The following is a 21,870-nucleotide window of genomic DNA, read 5'->3' on the forward strand; positions in this document are numbered from 1 at the left end:
TTATTGTTGCTGTTACTGGTGTTGTAGGTAAAGGAATAAAGTATGGAAATTGGTTTTAAACATATTATATGAGAGGATGGTCTGTCTCGTTCGCGCGCGCGCGCGCGCACACACACACACACACACACACACACACACACACACACACACACACACACACACACACACACACACACACACACACACACACACACACACACACACACACACACACACACACACACACAATGTGCCCTTCGGCTGGAAAGCCTTGGATTCGAATTCTTCGAGGACGTGAGGACGTGAGGATTTTCAAACCAGCTGAAAAAAGAAAGGCACGCGCAGCTGACAGACATAATACACTTGTCTCGTAGTCTGATGTGATTAATTCCAAAGAATTTCAATCGCATAAAGAATAAGAGACCTACAGAATTCAGATTGAATCTGCTTCAACAAAAGTAATCTTCCTTCTACAGGAATGCACTTTATCCATCATTTCTGTTGCCAAGGAAGCGTGCATCGAAATTTGTTTTTTTGAGACGTCTCTAAAAGTGCCTTCGTCGAATTCGAATTCTCTAAATATCGTTGAAATTTAGAGAATTTGAATTCCCTCCACCACAAAAAATAAAATAATAATAATAAGTCGCCAAGGAAAATATGGAGGTTACTGTATTTTGTGATGTTGTGTTTGTGGACAAATGATGTCTCCTGAAACGGCTTCATATTCAGATATGCAGTATAAAACTGCACAAGCTTATGGACATTCAAATTCCTTCTGAGTATGAAGTATAGTTATAATCGTCGATCCTTCTGTGCTCTGCTTTTCAACTTTGATTGTTTAAAGAGCTAATGACTTTCGAATGAGGTTCTTCCTTTTGTTAACTAGACGAAATCACTTAAAGACCTGTTCCGTCCCCTAGAAACATTTTCACATGCTACATCGGACTTTCCGACATTGTAAACATCTCAACAAAAACAAAAAAGTTTAACTTACAGCAGCCTAACTTTAGACAGCGGTCTACGGCTATGGTGATCATATTTTTAAGGGCCTATTAACATACTTGATATAAAATACCAGTATACTGATCAATTTTAGAAAGACTGCACACAAAATAAGATAACATTGAACTTGAGTATCGGAATAAAGTGTTTCATATAGAAAGCTATATACTAAATGTCATTTCTTCAAAATATTTTAAGGATTAATCAAGGGTAAAAGATTGATATTAATGAAGGGTGAAACAAGTTTTAAAAGTGAACTTTTCCCCCTTATTAACGTGACTTTTGTAGTCTCCTCCCGGAGAAGATTGCGCGTAGCATTTGCTCTTAATAACTTGATATAGCATTACAATTCAATTTGCATTTTTTAAGCATTTTGATTGTTCATGAAAATAGGTCCGAATCTTTCGAATTGCCGAACCCAGAAATTTGGGATGTATTATCAGTACACATATGGATTAGCCTCCCTAAACGTGCACAGACATGTTCTCCTCTATCCAAATACACACTTTTGAATACTTTATGTTTTTATTCATAGATATTTTGAGAAAGTAATTTTCAAAAACATTACGTTTGTTATATCCCACATATCGGAAATCATATCTTAAGTGGGTCCGTAGCCTAGCTGAAAAACAAGGCGACTGCATTTTTCGAAAAGGACTCGTTCTATTCTCATCGTGAGGGGGAGAAGAATCTTCATAGGAGCTTCTCAACTGATTGTGAGTTAGATCGGTAGATTTTTCCCCAGAGAGCATACGCAATTAACAGACAAAAATACATTAGCAAGGTAGATTAGTGTAGTGTGTGTGAGTGGAATCCCGGAATTCTTGCAATGATTCCATGAAGATGCTATGTAATAATAGATCTATGTAATTTTTGGATCTTTTAAGATGAAACATTCATTTCATCTTAAAAGATCAAAGCTCCTCTGATCAATGACTAAAATAGCACCTATAAGAGTCTTTCTTCTACTGCGTAGCCAACTACGCATGGTAGTTGGCCACGCAGCCTCGTTTGATTGATGTTGCTTCACACTTTCTCTGTTTTTCGTTGTATGGGAAGAAGATTCACGTTTAAAATTCATGTTGTTCACATTTTATGTTTATATTCTGTGTTTCTTGATTTTTTTAAAATTTTCGCTTTATACTGTTCATTACATTAGACGCTTCAACTTTGTATCTTTAAAAGAACAGAAAGATTGGATTTTTAGGTACTTCAAGGGGGGGAAAGAGCACACAATGGCCTAACGCATGAAAACCTCATGACTTGGCTGCTTGTAATATATTTATTTGAGATGTATAGGGATCGGGATTCGGTGGAGAAGATAAGATATAGAGACGAGTGACCAAACTAGTGAGAGGTCTGTGGAATGTTCCCTATGAGAATAGTTGAGGATGTGTGTGTGTTGCAGAGTTTAGCTGACAGGCGGAGGAGAGGAAATATGATAGAAACTTACGAGATGGGGGGGGGACTGAAAAGTTTTGATAAACACCTAGAACAAAAATGATATTAAACCAACTGATATAACCACAAGAAAGAACACATCTTAAAACCCTTTAATCCCTATGTTTCATCAATTTGTAATCATTTGTAATCTATAGTAATAATAATAATTCCTTCATGGTGTGAGTGCCCCAGCAGTAAATTGGTTTAATGAGATGTAGTATAGGAATTGTGTTAATGGACAGAGGTACCCCGCGATGAGTCTGTTCACTCAATGGAGTGCCCATATAATAATAATAATTATTATTATTAGGAAGATTGGAAGTTAATTAACCCAAGAGAAGAAATCATCTTGCCTGGAGACTTGGTTTTTGCCAATATAGAATTGGAAGAGGATTTCATTGAAGAAAATGTTAGAAATGAGAATTTAGGGTTGCAGAAATAGATATTACGAAGGTCTGGTTGATTTGTGTATTGTATTGTATAGTTTTTTCAAAATGAGAAGAAAAGTATATGCGGTATACTGTCATCAGCAAGACTGCGAATTGGATTTCCGACATATAAACTAACGTCAAATAAATAAACGTTATCCAAGCATACATATTAGTTGCAGGTTTTGAAGATAACATCCGTCTCACCTCACGCATGTTGCGCGATCATAAAACTTACAACCACAGCTACAAAAGTCAAAAGACAGACTACAAGGCTGGAGCATACTTAATACGCCTTACTTCCAAACCAATCAAATCAGTTTCTTCAAACTTTTGCATGGAACGTGATCAAATGTAGGGAACAAACAGCAAGATCCCTTGTTGATCGTCAGTGGTGGAATCCATACTGGCAATCGTTTATTAGGTGAGAAATTTATAGGTAGGTGGATGGTCATTGTTAATGGATATCTCTACTACTTTTAGAAATAACTGGAGTCAGAGCAGAAAGGATATGGCGCTAAAGATTTCTCACCATTCTTAGAAATATGTTGGATATTGACTAATTTTCGAGCCGCAAAATAAATAACAGTGGAAAAGGGAGTACAGAAGAAGCCATATGAAACAGAAGTTAATTTGAGGTACTCACTTTCAAAACGATTAGAGAAACACCATTAGGACAAAAAGACCTTTTGATGTCGAGTTTAGACATGATTTTTTCTGTCTTTCTGGCAAAGACAGAAGAATTACGGATGCAAGCGTAGTCCCTTTATTCTGAAATCACCCTTCTGGTCCCTTTTGTTTCGTTCCAGGCATTATCAACCATTCAAAAATAAGTTTTAGATGGTTGATAATTTCTGCAAAGAAAAGGAAGATTTCAGTAAGTCAGTCGAATAAGCCTGTTCCCTTAAATGTCCTCTATACACTTGGAGAACTACAGCTCATAGCTAAAATAACTATTTCAGTGGAGCATCCGTGAGAACCTTTGGATCAGAAGACTGGAAACAATAATCCAACCAAAGAAACGGAGAAGCACAATCGCGAATTTATTCCAGACAATACGAGTACATGAAAGAGAGTAATTGAGTTGATATTACTCCATGGGAAAAGAAATTAACACTAATTTCGATCTGAAATGCCTGCTAGACCTAAAAGTATTGACTAAACTGAGCACGATCTCCACTGAGAAAAGATCAGAAGTGTTTGGAGAATGGTTTGGATTATCTGGTATTCTTGTGAAGAACTTGTAAGATCTATGATGATAGTAACTGCTTCGACATCTGGTGTATTAGTACGGTTAGAAAAGATAACTCAGGGGTAGATGAAACATTAAAATCTGCAAGAAAGATGACTTTACTATTAGGATCTTGGAGTAGAAGAACATCGACCATTAAAAGAAAGAAAATAAAAAATCGGAATTGTTGGTGCATTAGAGAACAACACACACTACAAATGAATTTGATAGAATGAGGTGAAGAAATGTTTAGGTGAAGAAGCTCAAAGAAGTTCTAAATTTAGCAGTCTCTTACAAGTGATATCACGAGTAGATTTATGTGCAAATGCTACCTATGAGGCGAAAATATTTGAAGAGTATGTAAATGGAAAGGTTAGATAAGTGGTGATTGAATATGATAAAGATAAAATTTGTTAGGAAATGTATGTTTGATTTGGCAGATTGAAGATAGAAATTGACATCACGTGGAATTTAGACTACGAAGTCGATCTGTCAAGTGCAGTTGCTCTGAAAAGCTTTCTGGGGTTGATAATTGATACCATATATTTTTATTTGGATAACTTTTGATGGTTACAGTTTAAGTTAAGTTGGCATTGGGGAAATTAACACAATATGTAATAATAGATTTTCTGCTAAGTACCATGGAGAATTTTAACACTAACTCATTCACCAATTGCGGCCTTAACCCTGCTGTCCTGAATGCCATAAGTTGTACTCTCTCTCTCTCTCTCTCTCTCTCTCTCTCTCTCTCTCTCTCTCTCTCTCCATGTACACTTGGCAAAAACAGGGACAGCAAGATTATACTGCAGGGTGACCTGAAAAGTCTTTTAACACGCTGGCATTACATTTGGATCATTATACATTGTCTAGTGGCCTGTATGCGGAATAACAGTTTTAAAGCTATACCTTAGAAAGAAAAATATATATATATATATATATCGTCTCCCGTGTCCGAGTTAACTTCGAAAACATCACTCCTGGTAAATATGGGGTAAAATAAGTCAAGAGTGAAAATATAGCTTTCGTCATTTAAAGCATGCAGTAAGCGCGTTGTAATTTTATGCATGGCGACGATGAGACGAATGTATTACGTATCGGTACCTGGTACAACACTCAACCTCGCGATGCCAAGATGGCTGCTGACTAACATCAAAAAAAAAAAAAAAACGTTAGGGTTAAAAGAGTGCCGCCTAGACCCTTATGGGCATGCAAAGGCATTAGGAGGTGCTTCACCATGACTCCTGTCTCTATTAATTTATTCCTGGATGGTTTCCTCCGGTCTGATGGTTAAAGGTCAACTAGCTGGATGATAAATCAGATCTGCTAACAGGCTCACCAACTTGAAGGGTGTAGTCCGATGATTAAGAACAAGACCCCACTTGGGAAAATGAAAAGACGTTGGAAGATGGGGACGTCATACCTCGACTTCTGCCTGCATTAGTTCACTTCTAGATAGTTTCCTTAATGCCTATTTGCTGAATGATATATCCAGGGCTGCTAACAGATCCAAGTTGAGCCTAGTCAGGACTGATCAAATCACATTTTATATTTGCTATCTCAATGAAGAATATTTACATTCTCCATTTGTCTTATTACTGAGTTTACCATCACGTGTATACATAACAAATTAAGAGAACTTGAAAGAAAAGTCATGATGCATACAAAAGAGTAAGGTTGAAAGTGCATCTTCCTCTTTTTCTTCCCAAGGTTTTGGTAGGCCCTTACGGTCATAACTTTTCAAGAGCATTCTTAGATTTCCTAACCACTATTCCAGGTCAGGGTGGTTAGCCCTATATCTATAGTATATTTTGTATGTAAATTGTGGGCGTTGTTCTGGTCTGCCTATTTTACGGAATGAAAAAAACTTCCCCCCGTATGACACCGGCTAACTCATCTTCAGTTGAAAAGTCTATATGAAAAGTACTTTGCATATTTGAAGGGATTCAAACGCAGATTTTTAAATAGAAGAGCATCGACGAAACTTACTGAGCTACAGAGGCTCAGAGTGGAATTGTTTACAAAGCAGAAATTCGTCGACATGCATGTTGCTAGGTTAAATGGCTAGAGGCTAGTAAAGAAATAATTAATAATGGTGAATGTATTATCTAAACCGGCCTGGTTGGCCGAATGGTTAGCATATCTACTCTCCAGCCAAAACGCTGCATGTTCGAATCCCGCCGTGGGCATGGATGTTTGTGATTGTCTGTGAAAATACTAGTGGTGGTGGACAGCAGATGGTGTAGGTGGTGATTGTAATTGGTGAATTGAGTGGTGGAGACAGAGTTGTAGAGTAGGTGCCCTCCTTGGAGGTGTCACGTAATAATAATAATTATTATTATTATTATAAATATTAATAATAAAACAGCTCATGGAACAAGTAACTTTTAATACAAAGGAAGTAGACAAGAGAGAGAGAGAGAGATTAGTATGAAAATCTACAATAGGGGTCAGTGAGATTCATAAAAAAAATCTACTACTAATTCCTTTTATTTCTCAAAGTCTTTCTTCGTGCGACCTAGCGCTTTGGATACAGACATTATTTCTACATAGGCTTCCAGTAAGTAAGATTCATAGACTTCCAAAACTTTTAATGGCAAAAGAGAAGGTTCAATGCAGTCATTAAATTTTATTTAATGACTGCTAACAGTAAGTGCTAGATTTTGATTGTGCTAAGATTTAAGAGAATTTTATCACTAATGAATCTCCTAAAATATCGTTTAAGAATAACACAACTACTATTACTTCTAACACTTGCTTGGCATATGTAAAGTACCAGAAAAAATCCTCCAAGAGCTCATTCCAAAAGGATTATGGTCATCAAGTACTCAGACATTATCCCATCATATTTATTCTTATAGACACTGTTCATCATCATCATCATCATCAAATTCCTGCCATGTACCCTCAAGGGGTGTACAGGATATGATAGTACTACATGAAAAAAAATTTACATCATCACTAACTTCCTATCTATAATTTTCCTCCAAATCAGTCTGTTACTTGTCAAGACTCCAACATTATCAGATCTTATATTTCTATCGTCTAAAGCACTTTGTACCGTATCAATCCACCCGTATCTTGGTCTTCCTCTGGGTCGTTTTCCAGTCAACTTGGCAGAGAACACTTGTTTTCTAATCTTTCTTCGCCCATCCTGTTTAAGTGACCATACCACGTAAGATTAGCTCTGCTAACGCATTCCTGTATGCTGACAATGTCAAGTTCTTTCCTAATATCCTCATTTTTAATATGATATTGCCATTGATGCCATCTGTTCACGCCTCTAATCTTTCTCAGGACTCTCATATCTGCAGTCTTTAGTCTTTGGTCAAGTGTTTTACTTCTGACCCAGCTCTCAGATCCATAAGTTAAAACTGGTTTGAACACTGTCTTGTATACAGCTAATTTAGTGTTCCGACTAATTTCTCTCTTATTCCATATGAATTTATTCAATTGACTTCCCACCATACCAGCTTTGCTGATTCTGTTATCTATTTCTATATTTAATTTACCATCTTCAGTAAAAATCGTGCCTAAGTAGGTGAAATGTTTCACTTGTTCCACAGGTTCTCAGTTCACAACACAGTTGACATTTTCAACAATTCTTCCTATTTTCATTGTCATTGTCTTTTTAATGCTGACCTTCATACCATATCTATTACAACAGTTATTTCAATTTAGTAAGGTAATCTTGCAAACTTGTAGCGAATTTATTCAGAAGTATAACATCGTCTGCATAAAGCAAAGAGCTGACATTAACATCTCCAATTTTGATATCATGTTTAATACCACTTTCCTTAATAATGTGATTCATATAGATAATGAATAACAGAGGGGATAATGTACATCCTTGTCTCATACCAGATTTAACATTAAACTATCTTCCTGCACTTCCTTCAATTCTAACTGCTGACTTACAACTCAAATAAAGACTAAGTACTGCTTGATATAATGTCCCATTGACACCATATAACTGCAGCGTATTGAATAGCTTCTCTCTTGGCACCTTGTCATATGCCTTTTCCAAATCGAGAAAACTTAAATACAGATCTCTGTTATATTCCCATGCTTTTTCGACTATTTGTCGTAAAGTGAAGATCTGATCCTGGCAGCCTCTATTTTGCTTGAATCCAGCTTGTTCTTCACCAAGCTTTTCTTCCACAATTCTTCTCAACCGTTTCTCAAGTATACTTGCATAGATTTTGCCAGGAACACTCAGTAGGGAAATACCTCTGTAATTCTCACATTCAGTTTTATTTCCCTTTTTATATATGGGTACTATGAGAGCTCTACTCCAATCATCGGGATGCGTCCCTCTGTCCAGGCTTTCTGAACTATGCAGTGCAGCTACTGTAAGACTCTTATACCACCATACTTAAGCATTTCTGGTCGAATATCATCTACTCCTGCTGCCTTTCCACATTTCAAGTCTTTGATGGCTTTTTCTACTTCAATTATGGATATGTATTCCTGACTGCATGCCTGGTCAGTGTTTTTTACCACTGTGCTGTCATCACTGCTTGTTTCATTTAGCAGTTTTTCAAAGTAATTACTCCATACTTCAGGGATATCTTTTTCTTCAATTTTCATGTCACCTTTATCATCTCTAACTCCTTTTACAGCACTCTTTCCTCCATTCCTAAGCTTCTTCAACAACCTCCAGAATATTTTGCCACCTTCTTGATATTTATTTTCTATATTCTTGCCAAAGTCCTCCCATGACTTTTGCTTAGCTTGTTTTACACAGTGTTTAGCATGCTTGCATTTGTCTCTGTATTCTCCAAGAGCACAAGCTGACTTATTTTCCAAGAACTTTTGATATGCTTTCTTCTTTTCCTTCACTGCCTCTTTAACTTCCTGTGTCCACCATGGAGTTCTAATTTTTTTATCTTTGCACACAACCTCACCACATGCCTCTCTAGCTGAATCAATCAGGGCTTTTTTCAAGGCTTGCCACTGAATCTCCAAGGTTTGATTCCTGTTCTCAAACTCTTTCATTTTTCCTTCAATCTTAGAGCTGCTCAACTTTTACTCGCTTTAAAACTTTCTTACATGTTATTGTTTTCAATATGAAATTCAATTTTATCCTGCTCAAGACTAAATAGTGATCACTTCCAATTTGAAATCCTCTGTACACTCTGGTGTCCTGCACCAGGGAGAAAACATCACTATCAACAATAACATAGTCAATGAGACTTTTCTTATTCCTTGCCTCTTCTCTCCATGTGAATTTGTGCACATTTTTATGTTGGAACATGGTGTTAGTAATAACCAGTCCATGTCCTGAGCAGAAATCCAACAGATATTTGCCATTATTATTAGCTTTGCTCTTTTCTCCAAATTTTCCCAAAATATTTTTGTATGTCTCGCAGTCATTTCCTACTCTGCTATTTAGATCCCCAACAAGGACCAACTTTTCTTTCTTCATTGTGTCAGTTGCTTTTTCTAAAGCCTCAAAAAATTCCTCCACTTCTACCTTAGTAGAACCTTCTGTGGGACCATAGGCACAAATAAGTCTCATTGTCCAGTTTCCCATTCTCATATTTGCCCACATTACTCTACTTGAGACTGCCTGCCATTCAAGAAGATTAGCCTCGTATTTTGTGTTGAATACTATACTCAAATCATCCTCGTTACACTATAGGTCAAATTCAGGCAGGCAATCATATATACGGTTAACTGTTTATGAAAGATGATCAGAATGTTCCAGAGATGTGCATATAACACGCAAGTATTTTGCATATACACTGCGAAAGTGACATTTTCTTACATCTTCATTAAAGTTTCTAATTCAGTGGCCGGTATGTGTTTCGGCTATTCATCACTATAATAGTATTTGAGTTATATATATATATATATATATATATATATATATATATATATATATATGTATATATACAGTAGTTACTCAAAAAGATGTTATATATTTCTATATATAGTTATATAGTTACTCAGAAATATGTTATATATATTTTCATATATAGTGACTGCTTAACTCCATTATTCTGTCTACAGTTCATAGTCTTTAATCAAGAATTGATTCCCTGAATAGCTGTTCTCTTCTTGGTTAGTGAAAAAAACATCAGCTAAATCAGTTAACGCCTTTTATTCCCCTGTAGGTAGTAGACGAGGCCGTTTTAGTTCTATCTAACTTTTGGAGAAGCCTCCGTAGCTCAGTCAGTACAGACGAAGCCCTTTGGTCGGAAAGGCCTAGGTTCAATTTCTTGAACCAGATAAAGAGTCCATCACGTGAGGAATCTTTATCTGGTCTCTTTCGACTAAAGGTGAGTTAGCCGGTTTCATACGGTGGTAGAGGGTTTTTCCATCCGGTAACTCAGCTTTTTCGTCCCTTAGAACAGGCAAACCGGCCCCGTGAACACACGGATTTACGCCATGAATACTTACGACAATATGCGAAAGAGATAGAGTCCTCGACATATGTCGTTACGCCCGTAGTCCACCATGAGTCACATCATGGCAGTCAACCTCCTGGATAGGAGACGGCACATGAATGGGAAGGGAACTTTTGGAGACTGAGGGGACAGTTCAGAGATAGCTGGCCCAAGACTATCACTAATTATACATGGCATAAGTGAAGAAATGCAGCTAGCAAGTGCCGCCACCTCGTGGGCCCTGATCCTAACACTATGTTTTACTGTCTGAAAAAGAGTGTGGGTTCTACGGTCGATTTTCTTGAATTTGCGGGACGAAAAACCCGTTTGTTCGTGCCAGAGATCGACTAACTCGGGAACCGGTAGAAAAAAGTCTTACTAAAAGTTCCTGTAGTCGGCGACTAGAATAGAACTTCCTTCGGGCGGTCTAGTATTATGAACGGTACACGCCACTTCCACTGAGCTCCACAGATGCCCTGATAATAAAAAATGAAGGAAAAGAAATAAATCTTAAGTTAAAGAGAACTAAAGTTCAACAAGCAGCATGAAGTGCTATTCTGGTTAAATATTGTATACCTATCTTTCGCTTATAAAAAAACTCTGAGGACAATCTCGGAGAAGTTACACCATTTCCCAAAGAACATTACAAAATCAAAACATGGATGGGTTGGATTACTTAAACCAAAACCAAAATCAAAATATGGACAGGATGGATTGCTTAAAATTAACAAGGCAATTACAGATATGATATGGGAACATGGTAATGTCAACCAATGTATACGTTTTTCTTCCCAGTCTTTGAGGGGGTAAAAAACGTGCTTTTGGGAGAATACAATCTTCCACGCTGGAACTAGTTTCGTTCCACCCACTAGAGAACACTTCCATTAATTATGATATATAGACCGAGAAATAGCCAGGGGCTACTTAGATTACAAATGTTGAGACATTTGTTATCACTAGATAACAAATTTTCCGGTTTAAAATAAAAGTTTTATTTAAGTATAAAGAGCTAATAAGCTTCATTTCGGCAATGAAAACATTACTTAAATTAAGGGGATATTAAATCACACATAGTTTTAAAACCGAATAAGAAACTCAAAGATCGGAATCAGAGAGTTTCTTGCCGAATATAGTAAACTATAAAGTATTGGCGACACTAGCGTTAGCCAATGCAAGTGATCCTAGTTCGTAGTACAATACCGGGCAACTCGTTGCAAAGGTGGGGGAAGTTCAGATCGCTATTCTTAGGTATTTTCCATAATGTAAAAACACATTTCCTAGGAAATGTATGCTGTTATTACATTACGGAGGGAGGTCACTACCCAGACCGGTTTCAGCCTTATGAGTAAGTAAAGCCGTCTCTAAAAATTCGGACGATCCCGAGGCCACTCAATCGTGGGCGAAAGACCGTCCATCTCAGCGTTGGCTCCACTCAGTGATGGCCTTCCACCCACACGCCACCACCGAGCAGAACCGCTCAAATTCCGAAGAAAATCATTCACCGACAAAGCCCCTCAGCGGGCCGTGCCAGATAACACTTTCCCCGGAGACTCAAATTGCTCCCTTAAGGCAAAAACCCTAAGGGAGCGAACTCATAATAGCCCCCACCGGATTCAGCCTTATGAGTAAGTAAAGCCGTCTCTAAAAATTCGGACGATCCCTAGGCTACTCAATCGTGGGCGAAAGATCGTCCATCTCAGCGTTGGCTCCACTCAGTGATGGCCTTCCACCCACACGCCACCCACCGAGTAGAACCGCTCAAATTCCGAAGAAAATCATTCACCGACAAAGCCCCTCAGCGGGCCGTGCCGGAGAACACTTTCCACGGAGACTCAAATTGCTCCCTTAAGGCAAAAACCCTAAGGTAGCGAACTCATAATAGCCCCCACCGGTTTCAGCCGTTTTTGAGGCTTCATCAGTGAGTAGCTAGACCTAATACCAAAGTGTATAGCGAAAAGAACTTATGTACTCTGCGAACGAGTTTTCCAAACAGGTGCAACCATTAAGTTACTTAAGTATAAAGAGCTAATAAGCTTCATTTCGGCAATGAAAACATTACTTAAATTAAGGGGATATTAAATCCCACATAGTTTTAAAACCGAATAAGAAACTCAAAGATTGGAATCAGAGAGTAATACCTAAAAAGTAATACCTAAAGTAATACCTAAGAATAGCGATCTGAACTTCCCCCACCTTTGCAACGAGTTGCCCGGTATTGTACTACGTACTAGGATCACTTGCATTGGCTAACGCTAGTGTCGCCGATATTTTATAGTTTACTATATTCGGCAAGAAACTCTCTGATTCCAATCTTTGAGTTTCTTATTCGGTTTTAAAACTATGTGGGATTTAATATCCCCTTAATTTAAGTAAAAGTTTTATTTTTTTTATTACCACTCGTTGTTCCATTTTTAATACGATGCATAGTCACTATCTGAGTGAGATAGCGTTAGTGCCTTGCGCAAAATGCATGCTTAGAAAGAGCACACTCTAGTGTTTAAAATTATTATTATTATTATTATTATGTGACACCTCCAGGGAGTCCAAAGACTCATCGAGGGAGAGTGTGCCACCAGCATCGAACGATTGCCTCCCTTCCAACTACTAACCGCGCTCAAACTTGCTTAACTTTTTGCTGAGTCATTGTTCACTAGCCTACCAGAAGAGTGATAATACATTTCTTATCACTGACGGTCACACATAAACTGTTCACTGGTCTACCAGAATATTGATAATTCTAACGACTTGGACGCTCCTCCTTTTTAAAACTCCTAGCAGTAGATGTCGTGCCAACATAGGTCCTGTATGCGATTTGGATCACAATTTGATGTTAATTTCGTCTACTAGAAGACACCACTCACACATAGTTGAATTGTTTGATGGAATCATAGCAGAGGCAACTAACAGTGTATTATGTCTGTTAATTATGTATATTCTTTTGGCCAGTTTTACTGGGATGAAAATCGTGATTCCGCTGGTGGAGAGGGGGACCCTTTCGCCTCCTTAAGAGACTCAGCTGAAAGTCCCTTACAAAAGTTCTTCCATCCTACGCAGAGTCAAACGCTAGCTTTTCCAAGGCTTCATCATCCAGCTTTTAAAATGCCAAACAGGATGATCGTCGTGATTTTTATTTCGTTCAAGAAAGTTTAATCAAGAAAATTCTTCATTTCTTGTTTTTGGTTTTCTGATATAATTATTTGCAGTGACTGTCATTGAAACAGCAATCATCGTTATGGAAAGATTCTCATGAAAAATACAAATCATATATTACCTACCTTTCACTTATGAAGAATCCTGTTGACGTTCAGGAGAGATGATTTTCCCAAAAATATATATGTGACTTTTTTTAAGATAAGAATCAAGTATATTCTAACTGGATATTAAAATCAGCAAATGTTTTCTTTCTTTATTAAAAAATACGTTGGGGGAGATAAAGGTTAGAGATTAATTTGCATGCATGTTCGAGAGACTACAAACATAGAACTTATTTCCAACTACTTCAGGTCTCTAATAAGCACACTTCACATCGAGCGATGAAAATAATCTACCATCTAATATGGTAGATTTACTACGTGCGCGCACACCCACACGCACACGCACGCGCCTGTTTTTCACCCCTGCATTTTTCTTTGTATAAGCATGCCGCATGTATCCACTCCATAACCAAAAAACCAGATTTCGTTTTTTGCTCTAGTTATTAATTTACTTCTCTACAATTAAGAATCAATAAATACTTTACAAATCCTAAATCTGCTCAACCCCAAAATAATCTTTTCATAAATAAGGTGATTTTCCAAGACAATCCTCTAAAGCATTTTTATTTTTAAAAGGATTGTCAGGTGAAACTCTTTCAGTCCTAATTTTTGGAAATCAGCGGGTAGCCAGTTCCCTTCTTTGACAACTGAATTTATGGCTACCTACGATTTTGAAAGCATAGGGAAGAGAACTGTAGGCAATAGCTGCCCTCTCATGATTCTAAATCCTATTTTCGTATTACTATCTGAAATAGTAAAATTGGCCATAGATCTCACTAAGTTGAAAAGTTAAAGACTCAACTTTTCGGGAGGAAACCATATTTATCTGCTGGTGCCAAAGATCTACTAACTTGGGAACTAGCTGAAAAAAGAAAAAGGATAAGTTCCTCTAGTCGGCGAGTAGAATAGAGTCTCTAATAAGTCTTTGCTTTTGGTTGTCAGTATATAACCAAACGTTGCCAGAAGGGAACATAGACATTCGCTTATATATACAGTGCACCTGTTAAATAACGGGACAAAATTCGTATAAAAATAAGAGCAACTAATCAGGAAGACGAATCATTTATTTATTTTCAATATAATCTCCCCTTAACTTCATACAACGTAAATTCATATCATCAATACAAAATTTCAAAACATCGCTAGTAGGCATCTAAAGATATAACGTTGAGCTCGGCAGTCAGTGTTTTGGATGATCTCAACCGAGTCAAACCAGTGTCTCTTGAATTTCGTTTTCAATTTCGGAATTTTTAATAATTGAAAAAAAAATCGGCTGGTGCCATTTCCTAAGAATAAGACGAATATTCGAGTACTGTGCTGGATTTGGAAACGAAAACCTGTCACGTTTAATGCCCAATGAGCAGGCGCATTGTGATGAAGCAACAGCCAGCTGTTTGTTCGGTACTGCTACACTCTCACTCATCTCGTGTGTCGATTTATACGTTGCATGACACCAAAATAGTACTGACTGTTAACTGTTTGATCCTTTGAACAAATTTTTTATGAACAATTTCATGAATGTCTAAGAAAATAATCAGCGTGCAAGCAACACTCAAAAACTTGTGATAAGATAATTAAATGTTTCTGCAGCGGATTTTTCCGGTTTAAAATAAAAGTTTTGTTTTTTTATTACCACTCGTTGTTCCATTTTTAATACGATGCATAGTCACTATCTGAGTGAGATAGTTAGTGCTTTGCACAAAATGCATGCTTGGAAAGAGCACACTCTAGTGTTTAAAATTATTATTATTATTATTATTATTATTATTATTATTATTATGTGACATCTCCAGGGAGTCCAAAGACTCATCGAGGGGAGAGTGTGCCAACAGCATCGAACGATTGACTCCCTTCCAACTACAAACCGCGCTCAAACTTGCTTAACTTTTTGCTGAGCCATTAGTAGCAGAGGCTCTACCAATCGACGATAAACTACTTTGCGCAATTCTATTTACATACGGCAGCACAAAAATCTGTCTCGTTATTTAACGGCTACGCTCTGGATGACAAACAAAAATGTAAAACTGCTTTGCACAATGAACGAGAACGCCATCTGCGAGTAATTGACAAACCATCACACATTGTCCTACTCATCTAAGTGAAATTCAGCAGATAAATAAAGTATTTGGAGAAAAAAAATTAAAAAAAAAAAAACTCGAATTACTTATAATGACCAGAGACAGAAAACAGCAGCAAGCAGGAGAGGCGGCAATAGTACATATTCGATATTTTAAAGAATCTGTCTGATCAACAATGCTTCTAAACGATAAGAGCTCTCAATCAAAAATCAGCTAACGCCTTTTTATTCCCGTATACGGGAGTAGGCGAGGCTATTTAGCCTTATCTAACTTTGGAGACTGAGTGGGCAGTTCAATCTCCACTGGTACCCAATCAGAGATAGATGGCCCAAGGCTATCACTAATTAAGCGGTACGCAGTGAAGAGAGACGGCTCAAATGTGCCGCCATCTCGTGGTCCCTAACCCTAACTAACACAATATATTTAATGTCTGAAATAATGTGGGTGCTACGGTCGATTTTCTTGAGTTTACAGGACGAAAAACCCGCTTGCCCGTGCCAGAGATCGACTAGATTTTCCTCTAGTCGACGACTAGACTCGAAACCAAGTCTTCCTTCGTGCGCACAAGCGCCGTGGTGTGCAAACGCCACATCCACCGAGCTACACAGGCTCTTATCGGTGATACGATAAGAGCTAGGATTATCAAATTTGATTCCACTACTTCTTACTCCGGACTCATGCAAACCATTTATTAATTTACGAAAATGATAAGAAGTAAGGTTTACAAATTTGGTGTATCAATTAGGAATATGTAGAAGCTACATACTAAGTTTGGTAGCTTAGCTTTGTTTAGACAAACATTTGCGAGAGTTTAATTGTGCTGTGGATTGGTTTGACCTCTATCGTTTCCCAAAATGTAAAAGAAATGGAAGTTTTTATCTAAACTTATAAACGAACGTAAGGATTTCGTTGGGTTTCGAAGCCCTATGTAGAACCACAGATTATTATTATTTTTATTACTATTGATGTTAACAGATTATCCATTTGAGTTTAATCTGCAGTTTTGAATAACGACTTCCTTTATTATGTTAATAAATATTTAAAACGTGAAGAGTGGATATGAAAATGAATCGATTTACACAGTGCTCAACTATACGCTGCCATATTGTATGTTGAAAGAGATACAAATTATGATTGTTCCATCAGACCACAGATAAGTTGCAAAAAAAAAAAAAAAGCCTGTTAGCAAGTTCTACTAATGTATAAATCAATTTAATTCATTTACTGAGAACTTTCTTCCCATTAATTCTGGTGGGAAAATGATGACTTCATATATATGAAATACTTTCATCTTTTTTTGTAATAATAATAAATTATATAAAATAAATTTATAAATAAATAATATATGAGAAGGATGAAGAGGATTATATGGAAGGATGAAGTAATATTAATAATTGTCTCAGACTTTCATTTTTATGCCTGCTATTTATTAATCAGATAAAAGCATATGCTATTTTATTCAATAATTATAATATTGCATATAATATTTCACAAACCAATTATATATATTTTGTTGTTGTTAAATCACTTTAAAATGAATTGACATACCTGAATTTATAGTTTCTCCCACGCACACACCCCTACAAACGTTTTCAACAGGCTTATTATCTAAATAAAAAAAAAAAAATCAGCTAACGCCTTTTTATTCCCGTATACGGGAGTAGGCGAGGCCATTTAGCCCTATCTAACTTTTGGAGACTGAGTGGGCAGTTCAATCTCCACTGGTACCAATCAGAGATAGATGGCCCAAAGCTATCACTAATTAAGCGGTACTCAGTGAAGAGAGACGACTCAAATGTGCCGCCATCTCGTGGTCCCTAACCCTAACACAATATATTTACTGTCTGAAATAATGTGGGTTCTACGGTCGATTTTCTTGAGTTTACAGGACGAAAAACCCGAGTTTCCGGGAGGAAAAACCTGCTTGCCCGTGCCAGAGATCGACTAACTCGGGAACCGGTCGAAAAAAGGCTTAGAAATTTTTTTTTTTTATTATCTAAATAACAACCCCCAATTTGCAATACAGATATTGGTCGATTAATAAAATATAATTTAATGAATTAGGAAAAATTATAAGTAAGGACTAAATTTAACACGATAGAACAACTTTTTAAGCACAATTTTATAATAAACTGACAAATAATTTGTTGATCCATTTTAGAAAATCAAGTCAACCCTTGCATGCTTTATAATAACTTTGACCTTCAAAGAATTTATCTCCTAGCCACATTTATTTAAACAAAAAATTAAATTTAAAAAAAATTGAATATCACACACGTACACAATACATTTTATTTTACACACATTCAGACGCTGTTTAAATATTTTTGATATAAAGATCTACATCATTTTCCATTTTATAAATTATAACATAAATTCTGTATGGTGTCCATGGATGGGAATTGTACGCGCAATATAGCAGCATACCAATTGTATAATTGAAGAATGATATATTATCATCGTCGTTTTTTTTTCTCTCTTTTACGATTAAATACACTACATAAGTACAGAATCTACATTTATAATGTTTTACACTTATTACAATACTAATATACAAACAGAAAAGGTTTTTCTAATGGTTTTTGACTGCATTTAATTTCAGGAAAGGTCATATTTTGTTTTAATATGATATGCAGCATTTACTACCATAATAAAATGTACATGCAGATAAGATAAGCATTTAAATTATTTACTTACCTATTGACAAAAGCGAATATTTAAATAAACTTCCAAATACAACCGTCAGTCACGTTTAATCTCAAAATGCGCCCGCCACTGCTGTTCACATTTTACCATTTGAACGTGTTAACCAGTCCTTTTATTTTGGATTTTCCGCTGCAGCATCCCTTCCTATCCTCATCGTTTTCCTCTAGGTGACTTCCCCCATCACATTCCCCGTTACAGTCACCGTATAACAAGGAAGTACTGCGAATTTCTCCGAAAGCGGCAACCGCGTTCATCTCATTGGTTGTTGAAACAGTGATGTAATTCCTTCCTTGTAGCGATTTTGACCAATAAGCGAAGTTAACTCGTTTGTTTTGAAAGTTGCATAAGCTTACAAACACTCTTAAGGTAAATCAGTACAGGTACTTAAAAGAAAACATGTGAGAATTTGTCAATATGTTTTAAGAAACTTGCAATTTATAGCACGACACAATACAGATTAAACTTTACTCGAAGTGAAAAAAAGCTGTTTGTATATAGCCAAAATGTAACCCTTTACGCGCGTAGTCATGGAAACGAAGAACGCGATGAGGACTTTGAACTCTACTAGAGTAACTGAAATATATTTTAACTTAAAAAAAAGAGGGCATGCCTAAACTGTTTTATAAATAAAAATTATAAAATAATAAATAAATATTTATCAGGTTATGTATGACATTACTGCTAATTTGTGAAATAGTTACAGTCAGGGGGCAACTTGTGCATAGGCACTGCGGAACTGCAGCATCCCCACTTTTTCTCGATATATAATTATATTAATTAATTAATTTATATTGGCTTGTAATATTTAATTTTATCATTAATAATCCTATACAATTCTCTTATTTTGTATAAAAAATAATAAAAATCCATCTTGTAGCACTTAGGAGGGCGAAGGACGCTAGCATCACTGTGTTTATATTGCTACGCGGGCATATGCACGTCATAGTGCGATGCGAGCTATTAGCGTAATGCGGCACTGTCCGTCGCACAGTTCAACTGTTGGTTATATGCAGTTTGTGCCAGTAGTAGAGTGTTATCGTGTTTACTCCATCTCTTTAAATATTTGGACATTACAATTAAATCATTTAATTGTAATGTCCAAAAATTGTAAATCCATTCCTTTAATTACAATTAAAGGAATGGATTTTATTTTTAAGTAATTTTGAATTATACTAAACTGTATAATTTTATCGATAATAAACAATATTTTTTCATGTTTAATTTTTTTTTTCAATTTTTACCATAATTTTGATATTTTATCCAAACACGTATACACTGTACTTAAGTATGTATATACACTGTTTTCTTTTATATAAAAGAAACATATAAAAGAAAATAAAAAATATAGAAAAGAAATATATATTTCTTTTCGTCAAAGAAGGAAAGAGAACATCAGTTATTTTTTGATATATAATAATCCAATACACGAGAAGGTAGAAGAACCTATAGCACATCAGCGTCTGTGTGTGGAGTGCAAGTGAAGACGGAGAAATATATTGACATTTGTCTTGAAGAGTTGATAGTTGGGAAACATTTTATAAGGAAGGCTAGGCTGTTTCAGAGGACAGAGGCAGACGTAATAAATGAGGAAGGGGAGAAGTACGTTTGAAGTGTTTGCCGTCAAAACAGTTGGTACCTGCTACCTGCTACTGCTAGCGGAGGAATGATGGCTGCGAGTTCCATGGAGGAGTTACCATACAGATATACTGAGGTGAAATGGTGAGTTGAGTAGAGGTTAAAACGAGTCTGCGAGAAAGAGAGGGATCGTCTGTTAGCCGAATTGTTCTCCTCTGGAGAGCATCGAGAAATTTTAGGCGCGCTATCCTAAACATGTGATCAATATTCCAAAGATGGCGAATTTGAGGATTTGTATAGTAACTGGGTGGGTGAAAAATAGCATTTTGAGTGGAAGAAAATGTCCAGTTTTTTAGAGGCGGAGGAAGCTTTTTTTTTTTTTGGTGTGATGTGTTTATGCCAGGAGACGTTGGAGGTAAATGTCAATCCAAGAAGAGAGAGAGAGGGATGGATATCTCATCCTGTCTGGCGATTTGTGCATTACTAAGGATAAGGGAATGTGAGATCCCTTAACAAGCGAAAAGGCAATCTTGAAGCGTGGGATGTTTGAATACTACATGATCTGGCGAAAGATTAAGATGAATGGAGAGTACTATCATCAGCAAAGCTGTGGATAGGATAAGTTCTGATTGAGAGATCACATACGTATAGGACAAAGAGAGTAGACGACGGAGCAGAGGGCCGAAGCACTCTGCATCGGTGGCGAAGCTCGAAGAGAGGATGCCATCCAAACATGACACTCAGCGAACGACCTGAGAGAGAAAGCTATTTATTCAGTTATAGAGAGGGGCAAGTATACCGAAGAAAGGAATATGTTTAGCAGACTTCAGTGTCAAATAGGATCAAAAGACCAAGAAATCTCAAAAGTCACAGTACATGTTTACCCGAACCTTTCCACAATATGAGTCCAGTAATAGGTGATGCAGACTAAAATTTTAGTTGTGGATCTAGATTGGCAAAATTCATACTGGTGGTTGTTGATGAGCCTGTAGGTTTTGAAGAAGTTGACTGTTGATGATTTTTTCGATTATTTTGAAAAGGATTGAGATGATGGAAATTGGTTTGTAGATTTTTATCTCCGTTTTTGATATAGGTTGGATATGTGCATGCTTTCATGCATTGGGATTAGTGTAGCTGAATAAAGAAGATTATAGATATAAAAAGACAAAAGAATACTTAACAACTTGACTACTAAAATGTCCTCTAATCCGATGGTATCTCTCCAATAGTGCTCCAGACATGTCATCGATCCAGAGGACTTTTTAATAGCTAAGTTGTTAAGTATTCTTATGTCTTTTTGCTGGAAAACTACAGGAAGCATATGGTGCTGGGTTGATGGTATGATAGGAGACGATTTGCCTTGGTCATCTACACAGCGGTTGGAGGAAAACATTGATGCCAGAAAGTCAGTTTATCTTTAGGTGCTATAGTGGTGCCATATGGATGAGCCAGTGGAGGGAGCACAGATGAGCAGAAGTTGCGACCGATGACCTTTTCAATGGACCAAAAGGCATGGCTTCTGTTTGGTCAGGATGCAAGTTTTAGCCTTTATGAAGTCAGATTGCGATTTGCTGATGGTTGTTTTGCATTTATTTCATACTTCAGCATAAGCTGAGTATGAAGCTAGGGTTCTTGTTGCAAACCATCAGCGGTAGGCTGAGTTTTTCCCTCCTTAAATTGCTTTGTATATCTATAAGTGACTTGGAGAGTGGACGAGAATGCTTAGTAGAACAGGAGAGGAAGACTTGCATGCTCGTGAGGATAGATAATTTCAGTGACTTGCTC

The 21,870-nt window shown here is 36.8% G+C and overlaps 1 protein-coding gene across 2 annotated transcripts in view; it reads right to left on the bottom strand.

Moving 5' to 3' along the window:
* Positions 1–18,711, bottom strand: part of LOC150099341 (uncharacterized) — a 62,906-nt gene extending 44,195 nt beyond the window's left edge. For both annotated transcript variants that reach the window (XM_090403967.1, XM_090403968.1), the window contains exon 1: positions 18,502–18,711. The gene's annotated coding sequence lies outside the window, so the exon portion shown is untranslated. The remainder of the gene's footprint in view (positions 1–18,501) is intronic.
* Between the last annotated feature and the right edge of the window lie 3,159 nt (positions 18,712–21,870).

Source organism: Typopeltis vanoorti, chromosome 14 (assembly GCF_054136105.1).
Source record: "Typopeltis vanoorti isolate ZY-2024b chromosome 14, IOZ_Tvanoo_1.0, whole genome shotgun sequence".
Lineage (NCBI taxonomy): Eukaryota > Metazoa > Arthropoda > Arachnida > Uropygi > Thelyphonidae > Typopeltis > Typopeltis vanoorti.